Source organism: Lepidochelys olivacea (assembly GCF_965140295.1).
Source record: "Lepidochelys olivacea isolate rLepOli2 genome assembly, chromosome: 8".
Lineage (NCBI taxonomy): Eukaryota > Metazoa > Chordata > Testudines > Cheloniidae > Lepidochelys > Lepidochelys olivacea.
This window is the reverse complement of record NC_140418.1, coordinates 93,632,941-93,652,580: the sequence shown is the minus strand read 5'-3', so window position 1 is coordinate 93,652,580 and position 19,640 is coordinate 93,632,941. Positions and strand designations below refer to the sequence as shown.

At 42.7% G+C, this 19,640-nt stretch overlaps 1 protein-coding gene across 1 annotated transcript in view; it reads right to left on the bottom strand.

The window, feature by feature from the left end:
- The window catches only part of DAB1 (DAB adaptor protein 1), a 685,851-nt gene extending 677,771 nt beyond the window's left edge, over positions 1–8,080 (bottom strand). The window contains exon 1 of the mRNA XM_084636865.1: positions 7,829–8,080. The gene's annotated coding sequence lies outside the window, so the exon portion shown is untranslated. The remainder of the gene's footprint in view (positions 1–7,828) is intronic.
- Positions 8,081–19,640: the final 11,560 nt, after the last annotated feature.

Here is a 19,640-nt window from a genome sequence, read left to right as displayed (position 1 = left end):
TACTTTCAAAGGCTGGGAGGAGGGAGAAAAACAAAGGATCTGTGTCTGTCTGTATACTGCTTTTGCCGGGGACAGAACAGGAATGGAGGCTTAGAACTTTTAGTAAGTAATCTAGCTAGGTATGTGTTAGATTATGATTTCTTTAAATGGCTGAGAAAAGAGCTATGCTGAATAGAATGACTATTCCTGTCTGTGTGTCTTTTTTGTAACTTTAGATTCAAAACATAGAGAATCCCTCTAGGCAAAACCTTATTACCCTGTAAGATATCTACCATCCTGATTTTACAGAGGTGATTCCATTACTTCTATTAAAAGTCCTCTTCTAAGGAAACTGAATGCTTTTTCATTGTTCTAAGGTCCAAGGGTTTGGGTCTGTGGTCACCTATGCAAATTGGTGAGGATTTTTACCAAACCTCCCCCAGGAAGTGGGGTGCAAGGATTGCGAGGATTTTGGGGGGAAAGAAGTGTCCAAACTCCATTTTTTTCAGAAACCCAGATAAAGTTTGGTGGTGGCAGTGGACATCCAAGAGCAAAGGGTAAAATTAATTTGTACCTTGGGGAAGTTTTAACCTAAGATGGTAAAAGTAAGCTTAGGAGGTTTTCATGCAGGTCCCAACATCTGTACCCTAGAGTTCAGAGTGGGGAAGGAACCTTGACGAGGGCCTTTCATCTCAAAGGCACTTTACAGTAGAAGGACTATCACTTCATCTACCAATGAAATGCAATCTTCTTCTCAGGCGAAATGACAAAATTGCTTAACAGTCCCAGAATCACTACACAGGAGTTTAGGGCAGACAGTGAAGGATACCATGTTCAACTGAAACAGAAAGGTGAATTTAGGTAAGAAGAATGTAGTTATCTAACCTGGATTTTGGCCAAGACATCTGCTCTTGCAAAAAGTGCCATATTAGTCATTGAAATGAGCCATTGGAAAGACTTGTGTGTTGACGCAATCCACTGTAAAGGCTACTTGAGAATTATGATGGCGGCTTGTGTCACTGTGTGATACTTAGCAATGTTAACTGCATGCATTTCCAGACAGCCAAACTAACACCACACATTCAAAGAACATCATGTCTAATATGATGTAACTGGAAAGTTGGGTGGGCAAGCCCTTGCACAGAATTTAGAAAAAGGAAAGGAAATTAAGTCAAAAAGGAAGAACCATAAACTAATGCTCATTGTTTAGAGTTTCTTCAGACAAGCAGTGGAGAACAAAAAAGGCTCCTGGATACACAGAGATGTATGCCATGCATATCAGGAGAGCAATGGGCTCTTAGGCTGGCACACACATTAATGACAGCAACTTATTCAGAGGGAAAGCAAACCACTGACTCCATTCTTAACTCAAGCTTTCAAATAAGATGTAAGACATAATCCTGGCCATTTGTTATTAAAAACCCCAAGATTTTTTTTGCAAGATTAAAAATGTTAGCTAACATATCCTGGCCAATATCCAACTTGGATAATTACATTCTGTTGCCTAAAATTCCCCCTATGACTTCAAATGGATTTGTTTTTCTTCATTTCTCTTCCCCAAACCTCCTCTGGTAAAATGTTGCTAGTCCAGAATGGCTGCTCTTTTCCACTCCAGGGGTGCATGAATTTCAACAGTGGGCAATCCCTGCATAGAATCAGTATACATCTCCTGGATGAAAGGCACTATAAGCAGATTCTGATGCCTTCATTCACATTGAAGAGTATTTTATTCCAGGAGTAATCCCATTGATTTAAAGGGGATTTCTTGTGCAGTAAAAGTACAACATAGCAAAAAGTAAGTACCAATCAGGCCTTGTATAAGTAATGGGCCACGTCCTCAGCTGGAGTAAACTGATGTAGCTCCACTGAGTTTAATTGAGCTATGCTAATTTACACCAGCTGAAGATATGGCCCATTAGTTATTGTTAATCTATGTTGTCATCTCTAAGTATAGCAGGGTATTGAAGATGCTACATGCACTAACATAGAGGCACCAAGGAACTAGGTAAGGGCATCAGAAATGATTCTGCTTACTTTTGACTGGCTTGCAAAATCATGTTATGAAATCTACAAACTAATTTTCTATTATTTTTGTTATACATACCACCATAATCAGTGCTGTTTAACATAACATCTGGAAAAGGGGGGTAAACAATGAAGAGGCAAAATTTGCAGACAATACCAAATTACTCAAGATGATCAAGTCCAAAGCAGACTGCAAGGAGTTACAAAGAGATCTCACAAAACTGGGTGACTGGGCAAGAAAATAGCAGATGAAATTCAATGTTGACAAATGCAAAGCATGCCCATTGAAAAACAAAATCCCAACTACACATACAAAATGATGGGCCCTAAAAAAAAGCTGTTACCACTCAAGAAAGATCTTGGAGTCACAGTGGATAGTTCTCAGAAATCATCTGCTCAATGTGGAGTGGCAGTCAAAAGCTAACAGAACATTAGCAACCATTAGGAAAGGGATAGATAAGACAGCAGTGAATATCATAATGCCACTATATAAATCCATGGTATGCCCACACCTTGAATACCGCATGCAGTTCCGGTCGCACCATCTCAAAAAAAATATATTGGAATTGGAAAAGGTACAGAGAAGGGCAACAGAAATTACTAGGAATATGGAACCTCTCCTCATATGGAAGCCACTTAAAAGACTGGGACTTTTCAGCTTGGAAAAAGAGATGACTAAGGGTATATGATAGAGTTCTACAAATTCATGAATAGTGTGGAGAAAGTGAATAAGAAAGCTATTATTTACTCCTTCACATAAAACAAGAACCAGGGGTCACCCAATGATATGACTAGGCAGCAGGTTTAAAACAAACACACAACTCACAATCAACCCGTAGAACTTGTTGCCAGGGGATACTGTGAAGGCCCAAACTATAACTGGATTAAATAAAGAATGAGAGAAGTTCTTGGAGGAGGTCTATCAGTAGCTATTGGCCAAGGTGGTCAGGGATGCAACCCTATGCTGTGGGTGTCCCTAGCCTCTGACTGCCAGAAGCTGGAAGTGGACTACAGGAGACGGATCTCTCAGTAATTGCCCTGTTCTGTTCATTCCCTCTGAAGCACCTGGCATTGGCCACTGTTGGAAGACAGAATACTTGGCTAGATGGACCATTGGTTTGACCCAGTATGACCATTCCTGTAACTGTGCACGGCACTTTAAAGACAAAACTGAAAGGTCCCACTGTGACACTGCACCCCAGATTTTTCAGAGTGATATTAATTATTATTATTATAGGATTATAGTATAATAATGATGTATTTTATGCAAGACAGGTTGTGTAAGGTGTTATTGGAAAAGTTATGATTTGCTGAATAAGATTATTCAATTTGTATACATGTATCATTTTTGTATTTGAAGTTATAAATATTGACTATGTATCTGCACTTCAAATGTAGTTACACCTGGGCAACGCCCACTAAACAAGAGGCTTTCAGTCTAGATAGCTGGCAGGGAAGGGCCTATTCAGGACAATGAGCCATTAGGGAAAAATAGGCCTTGGGAGAAGCTCACCACCTGGTGAGACTTCCTGAGAACACTCCAGACAGCCTGTAAGTGATGGCTGCTATGTCTCTACAAGGACATGTGACCAGGCCACATGTTGCTGGACTCCATCTTGGGATGTCCGTATTTTTCCATAAACCCATCTGGGAACCAAGTTTTGAAAGAAAGTGTTCCCGCCATATGCTAAAGCTATATAAGGCAGGGAGTGACATCATCTGTTCTTCCCTGGAAGTGCTGGATTTCCTAGGATTTCTAGCCTGTGTATGAAGACCTGAAAAATCCAAGCTGTAAAACTAATGCAGCTTGTGCCTTAAGAATCTACAAGTCTGCCGGTACCCTCCGTTCGGATATGAACTAGCAGATTCTCACCCTATCTGTCTAGTATATTAATTTTAGTTTGCGTTTTTGTTTGTTTGCTAGGTAATCTGCTTTGATCTGTTTGCTATCCCTTATAATCACTTTGTAGTTAATAAATTTATTTTAGGTTTTAATCTAAACCAGTGAATTTGGAGTGAAGCATGTGGGAATCTTAGCTCAGAGAGGCTGAAGTGTTTATGAAGGTGACTAGGCCAATTTCATGCTATCCCAATACCGGGCTGTCTGAGAACCAGTCCTAACATCAACACAAGTTACAGCAGCCCTCAAGCTGCTCTTATTAAGAAGAGATTGCCAACAACTCCAGCTGCTGGGGATTCAGGAGGGCACTTTTCCTCAGCCACACTCCTAAGCAAGGAGAGGACATTCTTGGGGGTCTGGTTGTGAGTTTTAAGGCAGTTTTTCCCCAAACAGAGCAGTGCAAAGCAGCCCTAGCACACCTGAGCAGCTGGTCTTATTTTATCAAGTGATGTGCAAACATTAACAAGTAGTGTTACAATGAAGTGATGCATCTGTCCATTTATAAGCTTAATTTGTTCATCAAGAGAAACATAATTCCAAAATTGTTTCTTTAACTGTTCTGTTTCATCAATGGCCTGAACAGGATCGGAATAAAGATCCGAACAGGATATGAATAAGATAACTCTTTGCCTTTTTTCTCCTCCCTTCTTTTACAAACAAACAAAAAACCCTATACTCCAGATAAAGTAGAGCTTGAATTACTCTACTCTAAGATGGTCTAGGCATTCCTGCATGCAAATTGATAGAAAATTAGCATTACTGCAGTTACTGAAGCCCTGGATTAAAGATATTTAAAAATGGAAGGATTCCCCCCCGCCCCCCCTGAACAGCAAATGCCTCCCTCTTCAAATCTGATTTATATAGGTAACATTCCAACTCTCCATCAGTTTGCTAGAACTGATTATTACATAAGTAAAATAGGAGAGCACTTACTGTCCCTCTGCAATAAATATCTGTCACCCTAAGCAATGCCACTCTCCAATCAATGAGAGGATCTGTACTCCAAAGGTTTATGTGGAGCAATGTTTGGTACGCAAGCATTTGACTGATCAGGCCAAACTCACACTTCAGACAAATTACACGTACAGTAGAACCTCAGAGCTACGAACACCTCTGGAACGGAGATTGTTCGTAACTCTGAACAAAACATTATGGTGGTTCTTTCAAAAGTTTACATCTGAACACTGACTTAATGCAGCTTTGAAACTTTACTATGTAGAAGAAAAATGCCGCATTGTAACCATCTTAATTCAAATGAAACTGTATCACCAACAGACCCTGGTTGTCAGCGGGTGGATGGGGTCTCTGGAGCTTAGTGCACGAGCCTCTACTGCATGAGCTAAAAGCCATATGGCTAGTAGCTAGCGCTGTAGGGCAGACTCATTAATCTCTCTCTAAGTGGTCTCAGTGCCACTAGATGGGACCGAACACCACAACCAGGAGGTGTATGGATTACAAAACAAGCACAGAAACAGTTTCCTTACCTTGTCAATTTTTTAACCCCCCCCCCCTTTTTTTAAAGTAGTTTACCTTTAATACTGTACTGTGTTTGCCTTTTGGGGGGGTGGGGGGGGGGGAGAAGGTCTCTGTTGCAGCCTGATTGCAAACTCCCTGTTCCAAATGAGGTGTGTGGACGACCAGTCAGTTTGTAACTCTGGTGTTCCTAACTCTGAGGTTCTACTGTATGAGATTTCTGCTTCTTGTTTGGACCAAATAGATAGTTCTGCCTTATTTCTACAGGTTCCACATTATTAAAATGACTATATTCATTTGCAAAAAAAAAAAGCTGCCATTACAGAGAAATAAGCAAACCCTCTTCACCTCCACTCAAAACTAGCGATTTAGCACTGAAGGTAAGTGGCTTAGTTCTGGGTCTGTTCTTTACACCTCAAAATTATGAAGTATGGATGTGGTGGGAGACTGCTGTACTACACGTACTTGCCTATATCATGACTGACTTCAATGCCACCTCTCAATGAAAGCACTAAACACACAATACAGTTTGCCTCAGAATAAATCCTAATAGCTCATAAATTGCCTGTACAGTAATCCCTTTGGAATCTTCTCTTTTATCCTGAGTTTCCTTTTTTTTTTCTCCTTTGTTACATTATAGAAACAAGATAATAAACAGTACAGAGAAGAAAATGATGTTATGTACCAATGTTCATCTGCAGAACATACAGTCAAGCATATACTTCACTTTCAATCTATTTTTAAAAAGGCTTCAGGACCTGTTGCACTAAAAAAGGGGGGGGGTGGGAATATGAATTAAAATATTTTTCTTTCACTTTTTAGACATGGGTTTTAGATTTGTCCCTGGCATAAAAGCTACAAGAAGTTGACATATAAAATGGGAGAGGGTGGGGGGGACTTCAGTCTAGATTGTTTAAATCCAGTGTTGTTATTTCCCACAGAATTACTTAAATCTATTGAAGACGAAGCTGCAGTGTTGGAGGGTTATTTGCTCCAAGGACCTTTTTAATATGGCTGTATTGTAATACTGCAGTGCAAAAACCTCTCTAGTCATAAAGAGAAATTTAGCTCAGAAGCAGAACTTGTGAGCACTGAAAAATGCTTTTTGCTTTAATTTGTATTCATTTAATAACGGTGTTACTTAACAAGATCAGTTAAAATGACTGTCCTCAAAAGGCATAACACTGTAACCTCCTCTTATGAGACTCCTTGGGCACTGAAGTAAAATTCACTTGTCCAAACCAAATAACCAAAGCAAGCAGTGGCATTACAAAGAACATATTTAAAAGGAGGAAAGTCTTTAGTAACAGACAAGAAGATTTGTTTTAAAACAAAAGGGGAAAAAAGCAGGAAGCCAACTAAAATACATATTTCACTGCCTTTGAAAATGAATTATCCCCTGACAAATAGCAATGCACTTGTCATCTCACTTTAAGACAAAAATCAAATTAAGGAGAAGCCACTGAATCTACACATATTAGGAAAGAGCTATTGAAATCTGGGTGTCTACTGTACCACATTACTAGTCAAATTCCATATACTCAAGCATAATTATTTTCTTACAAAGTTATGCCTAATTGGCCACTAACCCAATTGATTAATCATCTAAATTTTAAGGAGGCATCAAGAAGCTGTCTGAAAGGCAGCAAAGTGTTTATTTAAGTACTAATATGAAGCCAGTCTGTGACAGCTGGTTCTAGTTGCCCCTGTTAGGATGTACACACATAGGTAGGCAGACAGGAAAAGAACGTTAGAGGGTCACCTAATCTGGAAATCAACAAGCCCTGTGGTCTGAGGACAATCTCCACAATTCTAAGTAAATTGTTAGTTTCCAGCAATGGAAGCATTAAATTATTTTGAGTGTGATAGAGAGGGTCCTTTAAGCAGACATATCATTCTCATTTCCGCATCTGTGTAATAAAATGTCCATTTCCTTGAGTCTTAACCCTTATGGTAAAAGCAGAGGATAAATGCCATGCAGTCAAATGTGACAAATACCAGCATTTTGACAGGTCTTTAAGCAAAAAAACAAAACTTTGAGTTAAAGCCCATGTATTTCTCTCAAATGGAAGTTAATAGGATTCAGGCACAGAAGTGTAATTGGCAAATAAGATACTACATTATGCACTGCTTAAAGCAAAGCCTTCCTGATCAAGACTTTTCTATATCCCCCTTTCTCCCGCAACACACCCACCCATCAATTTTAGATTTAAAAAACCTTTGGACACGTATGGGCAGACCCACTAACAGGATCCCCCTAAGAACAGGTTCTGTGGGCTAAGAATGGTAACATGCTGTAAGGTCCAGAAATAAATACAAGCAATTAAAGGATTTGGGGGAGTGAAATACCACCAGATGGAAATTAAACACTGACAAGACATTTGGATCTTTCCCCGCCACCTCCCCTGTAATGTCTTCATTACAGCAATCAAATAAAATACCTTCTCCTACCTTGAGCCACTGCTGCTCCCTGATCAGCCCCCCACTCATCCTCTTGTTGCAGGGGGAAAAAGGCTCCCCCCTTTTGTTGTCAGTTCTTTTTCTCAAGGGGGTCTCTGTGTGTCTGCCTGCGGGCAGTAGATCCCTCCAAACGAAGTCTCGGAAAGGGGTATCCCAGGGAGCAAATCCTCAGCAGTTTCAGTTCAGTGAGAGCACCTCAATAACATCAGCCGAGACCGTGCTCGTACTCTGCAGGCCACATCGTTCCTGCCGTCTGCATCACTACCACATTTCTCCTAATACTGGGGCCTCCCCGCATTTCACCACCTAGCGTGTCACGTGTGCGCCGCTGAACAGTAACACTTTTATGTGAATACCCTTAATCATTCCCTTGGTCCGTCTCGCTTCAGCACACTATCTGTGGCTCAGCGGGTACAGCAAACAAGCATTCAACCACCTGGACGGTGCACTTACACCCTTCATTAGGATCTGCACCTAAAGGTATCAAAAGTCACCTGAAGGGACCAGGTGCACCCAATTCATCACACTGGAACAAATTCAGCACTCTCACAGTTCTCACTAACTAAAATGGGATTTGCATGGAAAGGTAGAAACTGAACCTTAATCTATCCAGATGCTAAAAGAGCTGGGGTAACCCTGGGCACTCAGAACACCGCATATGTCCTGCCCTGGGCTCTTCATTGATCACTCTCTAGTCACCCACTCTACTGTGTTGTTAGTTGCACCTGTACAAAAGTGTTGCCCATTTTTCTTTCTTTTTTAATTTCCATGTTCTGTGACATTTTGTGGCTTGACAAGGCATTTTAAAGTGTGACTTCTATCACATGGTTTTGATTTTAACCCTATAATGATAATGCCCTATCTAGTGCTCATCATCTTGGTCTCTCAGTGCCTTGCAAGAATGTATAATGCCAGCAAAATGGAACAATTTATCAAATGTCTATTTTGATCTCCTCCTGAACCTGGAGCATGTATTAAGAGGATCTTTTTTGTTCCCCTTCCTCCAGCATTAGCCACTGGGTTAATCCATTCCCCTCACCCCCCCCCCCCCCCACACACACATCTCTCTCTCTCTCTCTCTTACACACACACATACACACACACCCCTTCCTCCTCTTTCCATTTCTTCCTTCTTTCCCATGTCTCAACCCCTCTCCAGAAGATGGTGGTTTTTGAGGAAAGCTATGGAAAAAAAGTTGGGCTTTACACATTGTCCTGAAGGTGGCAAGATTGGTCATCATTCCAATCTGCATTAGGATGTTTTACAGCCCAAGGCCAGATGCAGAGAATGCAAAATCTTTTGTGACACACCCCCAGTTGGTCGGGCACTCTGTCCCCATCTTGTGATGTCTGGGCCCCTGGTAAGGATTGAAAACCTGCTACAGCCTTGGCTAACAGAGCTGAGTCTTTTAGCTGATGCAGTAGAGGCTCATGGTCTAAGAGTCAGAGATCCCAACTTTGATCTCTGCTGCCAGTGACCCACCCTGGGATGGGGGCATGGTTTTACATTTTATTGGCATGATCATATCTTTTATTCAGTCATTTCTGCTTGACAATCTGACTGGGGGTCCTGCTCTCCTTGTGGTTTGTGGGCATGGTGATCACTTGCTGTAACTGCTGGTAAATACATTCAGAGAAATGAAGCCTTCCACGTCTGCTATATACTTTTGAGTTGCTACTTATAGCACTGTCAGGCAGAACATTCCCTTTGTCCATGGCCTGTTTCTATGTATTTAATTTAATAACTCTAACCTCTAATCACCTCTTTCCATGCAGGGGGGTGATAATCAGTCAGGCAAGAATGGTTAAAAAAGGAAATAAGTACAAATTTCCTAGTCTTCCTATTCATACCCAACAGTCTTGCTGGGCTGTAACAAACAGTAACATTAATTTCTGGCAAGGAACAAACTCTTTACCATAACTAAATACATTCGTGGGTACACTGTGAGCTTGAAAAGGGCATGACTGAGACATGCACATTGGAGGTTTTTGCTAATTCTAGGAGATCAAGCTTGTAATGGCTAGAAAAACGTGACCATTAAACTGCCTTGCATATTTCTTCATAAGTATAGATCTTCAAAGCATGGCTGGTTGCTGAACCCTTAGAAGAGAAAGCAAGAGAGCATTAACCTTCTTGGAGAGGTTAATAGTAGGCACTGACTGTAGTGGATTATAACAGAGTTGTTAGCCTTATGTAACCATGACCCACACATGACCGAGGCCAGGAGAAAAAGGTTCAGTCTCTTATCAGCACTCCTCTGTCACATATGTATTACAGGAGGAATAGCTCTTCCTGCTTTATAGGCTTCTTTGATGCATACCCTGAGCCATCTGACAATGGCTGCCTCAGAGATTTTGTTACCCTTAACTGCTGGCTGATAAAGTACAAATAAAGCTGTTAAATGTCTTATTGATTGTGTGTAATTGAGATATAACTTTAGTGCCCTTCTTACATTGTGCTTATGCCATTCAATTGCTTTGGGGTACTTTGAATTAGGACAGAATGGTGGTAGTGATATTGCCTGGAAATAAACGTTCACTCACAGGATGAAGACTGGATCCATTCTGCCTCCCACCATGTCTTTGTGAAAGGTACAATTATTGAACATTCATAGAAAGAATCTCCAAATCAGATATCCTTTTTGTCAAAGTTACAGTGTCTAGAAGGGATAAGAAACATGAATCTGCACTTTAAGGTTCAAAAGAAGGGAGTTTTGTAGGCTTGGAATACCCAAATTAGCTTCCTTGGGGGAAATCTATCAAATACTAAAGTGATAGAATAAAACCAGAACTGTGGTCTTCTAGTTAAGGCCCTGGACTGCTACTCAGAATACTTGAGTTCGGGTCCCAGCTCCAACACAGACTTTCCTCAGTATTATGTTGAGCGAGTTGCTCTCTTTACCTCATTTCTAATATGGGAATAATAATTATTTCCTGCCTTCAAGGGTGTTGTGTGGATGAATTCATTTGTGTGTGTGTATGGAGTTCAGATAGTAGGACAATATGGTCATATAAACAGATGGATAAATGCTAGTTTTATGAGGATTTCAAGCAATAAATTTTGGGTTCCTTTTATCAGGAACACTTGCAATAGCAGAGAGGCAATTCTTTAGTATATTCAGATTCAAACCCAGGAATAGGGCATTTTAACAAAAGTTCAAGATGCTTTAGATCTTTGCGTTTCAGGTTTATATCAGCATCAGAACTGAAATTTCAGCCAAATTCCATTGTAGCTCAGCCTTATGGATTTCCTTCTTGCCACTAGCAAGTCCTCCACCACCTCCACCTCCACCACTTCCACCCTCCCTCTATCTCCTCTGAGTGTCCATGTAGTCAGCTTTAGTTGGGCCAAAGTTAGGCCCTTGGCAAGAAAGCTGACTTGAACCAGCAGGTGCACTTGAGGAAACTGTCATCACTTATGCTTGTATATTGGTTTTCCACAAACTTTAACAAACCTGCCTTCAATACAGATTTGGAAGCTGGAGAGGTTACCAGAGCCCCGAAGCCACTGGAGGGAGGTAACAGCCACTAACAAGGGAGGTAATGAAACTTCTTTCTTTGAGGAAATGGTGGCCACATCTGTTCCTCAGTTCATGCCTAGGGTTGCAGATTCATAGTTATGTCTTAAGAGTGCACATCTCTAACTGTTGGTCAGGTTTCACCACATCCTTCAGCAGGGATGCTATTGCTGCTCTAACCTTCACTGCCTAATTTGCCAGTCTCATGAGACCTGCAGCACACTGAAGTGACTGCAGACATATGAGGTGCCTTGTCTTACCCACCTGATAATTAGGAGTGCCCTGTGGTGATCATAAGAAGGGGAAAGGCTGCCTGTATGTCTCAAAGAAAGCCCCATAACAGAAACATTGACAAAATTCAAAATATACATAAAGGTCATTTCCAAGTCAACACTAAGATGTATGGGGCCTGAGCTGCTAGACAAAAGCAGAGGATGTTTCTTTAGCAATGACTAAAGCTGAATGCAGGTTAAGTTAAACAAGTGGAACTGTGCACGGCTGCCCATGTAGCTGAGTTTCTTCCAGCCTAACTCCAACTGTTCAGTTCCTCTGGTGTCCTGTCCATTACCGTCCCTCCAGAGACCATAGGCCCACTGACCCCAGTTCCACTAATGGTACAGCTTCCCTATTTTATAAACATGAGAAACAAATTGACACCCAGACCCCAGCCCATGTCCTTTTGGCCAGAGGTTATGCTAGCACATAGCCAAATTGGAGTTTCATCTTTACCACAGATTAAGCTGGTTACATTGTCTTTGAGATAGTTTGGTTTCCTCAAAAGGCAACCACACCAGAAGTGACCTATCTTTGACTCCCTCTCACCTGTCTCCTAGCCTAGCAGACTAGCTCTGTGTGGATTCTCCTCCCTCCCTGTTGGGTTGGCCACTGGATGGTTCTGTGTCTCAGTGCTGAGATGAGCTGTTTCTCTGTAGGTGCTCTGTGGGTGTTGGGTCTGCAGGCTCATAAGTGATCTGAAGGAACAGGAAGCATTTGTCTCTTTTGTGTAGTCACCTCTTATGACCTGGGTGCCACTGCCCCGTCATGAACACCTTTTGTCCCTTCCTTCTGGTGTCTCTCTAATGATCCTCTCAGAAGTGTGTCTCTGGGATCAGTAAGTCCTTGACTGACGCGTTGTACTCTCAGTGCCTGTGTTGCCGATTCTTGGCCATCTCCTCTTGGCGGTGTCCCATCCTTCTGGATCCAAGAGGTCTCCCCTCGCTGGTTTTTTGGTTCTTCATCCCATCAGTGCCTATGCTGGACTGAACTGTTTTGGCACCCCGGTGATGGGGTTATTCCTGTATACAAAAACTACTAAATGGGGCTGAGCCACAGGAAAACAGCCTGGTGTAACAGTCTTAGCTGTTTTCACAGTTTATTCTACTTTAACTGCCACATCTCCTCCACAGCATGCCCACAGAGGAATGGTAAACACCCATTTGCATGCAAATCCTTTGGATTCTTCCAAGGCAAAATTTGTCCGTGACTAGTGTCTGGAATGCCATCTCTCACAAAGTGAGCCCTCAGTTTGCCAGTCACTGACTTGCTTCTTGTATTAAGCAGGGCATCAGCCTCCCAAAAGTGTGAATACTAGTCCACTAATCAAGTATCATTTTCCTTTATGGTAAATTGGTCTGCTCCCAACTTTTTGCATGGTTGGCAGTGCAGCTCTTGTGGTAACAGTGTATCATTTTGCTGGCAGTTATCATAGGACCAGCAGGTGTCCCCCTTCTACCAAGGAGCAGAGCTATGTATTTATTCCCAGCGAGCTAACACACTCTTAAGTCCATACAAGACAGCAGTCAAAGCCCAGGTGTGAGGCACAAGTTTTAGATGACATTCTTACGTAACAAGGGAGAGACAGCAGCTCTCTGTACTCTAAATATGGTTCCATCCTGCACACACAACTCATCTTTCATTTGAAAATACAGTTCTGCTCCTACCAGTACTTGGCTTTTGTCTTCTAGCCACTCTGTTAGTATCGTTCTCTAGACTGCCTATAGTTCGATGTCCTTTTCCATAGCTTCTGATTTCCATCAGCTTCGCTGTTGAAACTGGGTACGTATCCTCTGCTCAAGGTATCAGCTAACACCATCCTGGACAATATCTGACCTCTAGCAGGTAGTGCTGGCGGAGCATCAATATGCGCTGCAATATCTTTGGAGCACGAAGAAGGAACTTTGCCACGACTGTCTCTAGGGTTTTATAGTCTGATTGCACTCTTACTGGGTGGCCATAGGGGTGCTTATGGAATTCCTTCACTCAAAGTACCACAACCAGAAGCTTTTTGTATTTGGGCACACCACTGGTCACTCTCTGACAGGGCTCTGCTGGCATAAGCAACCAGCTTCTGCTACACCCAGTCCTCTTTCTGAAGCATCACATTGGAGTGTCAGTGGCTGTCCTGGCTGGCAGTGCTTCAGGACAGGGGCATTTGTTTCAGTGTGACTGCTGTTGGGGACCTGCCCAGTCCCATTCAACATACTGCCTTGTGAGCTGATGTATAGGTTACGCTACTGCAGCCAAGTGTGGACAGGAAAATCATCATGAAGCACTGTAAAATCCCTGTCACTTCCCCTGGAGCTGCCATGTCTCTGACTGCCTTAATCTTATTGGGATTTCATTTCTATCCATTTGCTGTGAGTGGACGTCCAGTTTGTCACCTCATGCTGTTTGAGTTGCCTTTTCCGTTCTTTTCCCGGGATCTCTGTAGAAAAGCTCATAGTTTTCTGTCATGGTCTCATTCAGCTTCTGTATCATTGCTCCCTTCACCTACAGACAAGGGTATTATCTGCAATTATTTTCATCCAAGGCAGTCATTCCCGTGCCTGGGTCTGTCTCTTCTCTGGAACACCTCTGGTGGTGGGTTTATGCCCATCAACATCTGTGGCCATCTGTAATAACCAAATGGTGTTGCAAAGGTTGTCAGCACGCTGGACACTATCCATATTTATGTATCAAAACCCGTTCTTCACAGCACAAAGCATAAAGATTCTGGCTTTGGAAAGTTCTGGCAAGATGTCTTCAGTTGTGGACAGTGGATAGTAGAATCTTTTCAATGCCCAGCTCAGTGTCTTCGGGTCTATGCAGGTGCATAATTTGCCTGATGGCTTCTTTACCATCACTATGCTGCTTATGCCAGACTGTACTGGCCTCTACAGGTGCTATGATACCCCTGCTCTGCAGACTTTCAAGCTCCTTGCATATTGGCTTATGTAGCGTCATTGGAATTTTCCTTCATGGTAAGCACAGAGGTTCCACTGTGGGGTCTATGTCTAGTCAAGCTTTTTTTAGAGGCACCTTTCATTTTTGAAAACCCACCCATATGCTTTTAAAATAGCCTCCATTGTCCATAGGGCTCCTCGTTTGGTGTCTTGCACTGCAGCTATAAAATTCTGACACTGCACCCTTATCAGACCCAGGGCTTGTGTGGCTGTCTTCCCCAAGAGGGGTCTGCGAATCTTATCCACCACCCCCACAAACTTCCGTTGATACCATCTGTTATTTTTTCGGTTATTTTTTGGGATGAGGTCACATTTTCCTACAAGCTGCATTATGCTATCACGGTATCTTATTAGAGTGCACCTGCTCTTTGCAATGGGTGTTTTGGAGTCCTATTCCTCTGGAGAAATCCCATGACAGAAGGTCCCACTATCCAGCTGAAATCACACAGTGTGTTTACCTATACACATTGTTGCACGCCCAGGGGTTGGTACTGTCCCTTGTTGCTTTTCTGTCCCGAAAGCCTGAATCTGATATGCTCTCAGACTCAACAAGAGTCATGTAATCATTGCTGCCTGATATGCCATCTCCCTCTCGTACAGGTCTGACTGGCTCTTTCTGGGATCATCCCCTGCTCTTCAACACCCTGCTAAAATGGTTCGACTTGCCACGCTCCTTGCAATGCTATCATATGCAGGGCATTTCTCCTTTCATCACTCCTGCTGTCTCCCACAGGAAGTTCACACTCTGGGTGGGGTTAGGGCATCTCACTCTGGGTAGGGAACGCTGGCCACCTGCTCTCCTTTGCTGTTGTCTCACTGCATGTATTTCTGGAGGTGGCATGTGCCCTAGGGCTTTCATCCTCTCTTGAGGCTTCTTCTGTACACCCCATGCGTGAGCATCTGCCTAAATGTGAGAGCCTTCCCAGAGTAGCCACTCCTGCAGGGTGACCCCAAGTGCTACAGACCGTCCTGTCTCAAATCAGGGAGTCTGTCAAGTTCCCAAAATTGCAAGCAGCAGCCAGTGTGCATAAGGCAGTAACACAGGAAGTCTATCTCCTCCCTCCCCTTCGGATTGGTCTCTAGTGAAAAACCTGTGTCATTCTGCTTTGGGGAGCAATAGGTCCCCAAGGCTCCTAGACTCCTATGAGACTTGAGGCACTGGTGAGCTTCAGAGTGATGCAGACCTCTCTTCCTTGCTCTGCAATAGGGTAAAACAACAGTTCTACTTTCCTGCTGCTGTCAACCTCCTGCATGACCAGGTTTGTGTACAGCTTGAATGCCTTCTCCCCCCGGATCTATTGCTGGGCTCGGTTTATGTCTGCAAAATCCAGGGCTTTGGGGAGCTTCAGACCAAGTTCGATGGCTCACACTGCCAGCTGCTGGACTGCAGAGAATTCACAGCTTACACTCTGCCACCATGTTTCTCTAGCAATGATTGAAGCTGAATTCAGGTTAAGTGGAACAAGTGAAGCTTTAAATAAATCCTGTGCACTGCTCTGTCCTTGTACCTGAGTTGCTTCCAGACTAACTCCATCACTTCCCCAGTTCTCTTAGGGTCCAGTCCCTAACAGTCCCTGGAGGGAACATGGGCCCTCTGACTCCAGTTCCACTGATCATGACAGAGTGGGAGAGAAGGACTTAGGGCTGGTCAAAAGCTTCTCACTGAAACTATGTTTGATAGAAATTTGGGTTTTTGACAAGATGAAGTTCTGTGCAGAAAGTATCTGCTTTCCTTGAACATTTTCAGTTTGTCAGAAAGCCCCCAAACCTGAAAATTATCATCTGAAAGCCAACATTTTTCAATTTTTTGTGGGGGTGGTGGTTAAATTTTCAGAAAGAGAGACTGCGTGTGTGTATTTTTTTTTCTGACCAGCTCCAGCGAGAGGTTACATTTCAATGTGGTCCCAGTGCAGATAGAGGAGGAGGAGAAACCTCTGGCTTGAGCCAATGCATGATTGAGTCAAGTGGTCCCCTGCCCAAACCCTTGCACTGCTTATATCTAAACCCAACTCTTGACTGTTTTAATTGAGTCCTACTGTTAACACTTGACAGATATTTTGTGAAGGCATGATTTTTGTTTTCCTTTTCTTTTGCTGAGAGGATGAGGAACACGAAGAACAAAGTTATGAACCAGAGAGAAGAATTTGAAGAGGAGGAAGAAAAAGAACATGTACCCCCTATTAGCCAAACTACTGAACTGAGAGAGATAGGGTGATCTAATGATCTGAGTAAGGAACATTTGGGTTCTAAATCTAGCTTAGCTGCCCCCCTGTGTAGCATCAAGGCCCACATTTTTGAAGGTATTTAAGGTGCTACAACACCTAACTGATTTAAGAGCTTAAGTTTTATTTTCAAAAGTGACTTGGGCACTTACATGCCCAAGGGCTTGCCTACAGGAGCAATTGGTTTGTGGCCAGCTGGGGTATGAATCTACCCCATGCTAGCCTGCTGCAGACTGTCCACGTGTACGCTGCATAACTAGAGTACTCCACGTCAGCAAGTTCCATAGGGAAACTTAGTCTGCAGAAGGCCCATGAAGGGTAGATTCATACCCCAGCTTGCCATGAACCAATTGTTCAGGCAGGCAAGCCCTTAGTCTCACAGAAAGGCATGTAGGAATCTAAATCCCACTGACTAAAGCCTAAAACTTAGGTTGACCTACCTACATTCCTCAGGGTGTGAAAAATTCACACTTGAGACACATAGTTAAGCTAGCCTAAGCTGAGGTACGGACACCACTAGGTGATGGAAGAATTTTTCTGTCAGCCTAGCTACTGCATCTCGAGGGGGTGGATTTACTCCAGCAATGGACACCCCCCCCCCGGCAAAACCCTGTGCAAAATGGGTATAACACTTACCTGCCTCACAAACAACTGGAGAGATGAATGAGTTACTGTAAATAACACCTGTTGATATTGTGACACGCTAAGTAATATTACTTAATTCCTTCTGAAAATTAGGCATTCCAGCCTAAAATCCCCACAGATGTGCCAATAATAATGTCTCTTTATGATGCGGCACCGTAATATTTACATAGCAGCATCACACACTAGGGCCCAAGGCACAGCTTTCTACTCCAGAGTCCATGTATATTATCTCTTGCAATGCCTCTGAGTCAGCTGGGAACTGTGCAGTGCCACAAACAGCTGGGCAAGCAAAGGGGCAAACCCCAAAAGAAGCAGCAGGCCCAGTGGATGCAGCAGTGCACAGCTGCACTGAGGAACTGATTGTACTCATCACAAAGCAGACAGCGTTTGAAATGGAAAGGCAGGGAAAATGTGACTGTCGTGTCACCCAGCATTACAGGAAAAGTCACTCTGGACAACAGGGAAGCAAGAGGCATGCCGTGCTGACTTTGTTTTGTTTCACTATTGTTCAGCTCATCTCAGAGGTTCATTTAGTTGGTACTAAAAAAAAAAAAAAATCTCACACAACACTGAGACATTTAAAAACAAAAGACCCTAATTCTGTTCTCCCTACCTCAGAGACCTTCATCTGCACATGAAAGGAGAGCAGATTATCAGATCCAAGTTCTATCTTGTGGGCCTGGAAGCAGAATTTTGCCCGTTATATTTTGCGAGGGACTCCATTGGTGGAAATTAATAAAAGCCTCAAGGACACACTGCAGACTAATTTTATTGTTTCCTTTCATAATCAGGCATGACTGAGAAAGCCACAGTTCACCTGTACGTTACTTTATAGGTTACATCCTCCGCTGGGGAGTTGTATCGGACCCGCTCAGGGTCAGGCCTGACGAGTTACCGCTACACCTCTGTTCTGTCACTGGCTGACATGATCCCACAATCCTCTATTTTCCAATTTTATACCTTCTGAACAGGGCTGTTTGCAAGTGCCTGGCAGTCTTTAACCTCTACCAAAAGAGTGGGTTGGACTATCTTCTCAACTATCCCATCCCATTTGTCTGTTGTGTCCTGACTATAAGCTCTCTAGTACAACAACTATTTTTTGACAGGGCCCAGATATCCCTGATTGGGGTTCCGAGGTGTTACCATAATACACAACCATCATCATTAGCCCCACCACACCACATACCTGAGAGGACACAACTCTCATTATTATATTATCTGTGCACACAACACCTAGTTCTTACATCAAATTTTTCATCTATAGATCTCAAGGAGCTTTTCAAAAAGTAACAACATCCCTATTTTACAGATGGAGAAACTGAGGCACGAAGTGGTGAAGTGATTTGCCCTGATCACATAGTACCAACGGCAAAAATGGGAATAGAACCCAGGTGGCATGTAGTTCTTTTTTCCATGTTATATATCTCTATGACCTGTAATATATTTTTTATTTGACATGGGATAGCAGGGGGATCTCTGTTTCCACAGAACTTCTCTTTTATTTGTCATTTTCAGGTATCCTGTAGGATCTGGAATACAATCAAGCAAGTGGACTTTCTGCCCACCCCATCGTAAGTTGTTTTTGGATGATGCTAGTATATTCCTCTCAGCTCTTTCAATGCATAGTCTTTAAGTTCTGAACTTCTATTACTACCCAGCTAGTCACTGTCTCAGACGTTGTTGTTCTTCTCTTCATAAACAGTTGGCTTTTTGTTGGTGAGGAATAGCTACCAGGTTCTATCACACAGGGCGGGTGAAAAAAATCACTGTATTTTCCAGACAAATGCAATATTTGAAGTGAGATACCTGGGATACCACCTGACTTACCTTGACCAATCATCATCCAACTGTAATATTGAGGATCAAATATTTTCAGAGAAGTGTTCGTGGTCACTCCATAAAATTTAAAAATGCATGCTTCAAACTCATTTCAACAATAAATGAATGCCAAAAAAAAAATCTGCTCATGGATATTCTCTGAAGATAAGAAGGCTAAATTCAGCAGGTACTTTATTTGCAGTGAATTATTCGCTTAGCTCTAATTGGCAGTTGCTGAACCTTTACACAGTGTTCTGTGGTAAACAGAAAATCAAGCATATGCAAAGCAAAACAGCATCAAAAGTCAAAGTAATCTCCAAGGGAGATAACTTCAATGCCAGATGTAGACAAATGGAATTATTTACAATATAACATTATC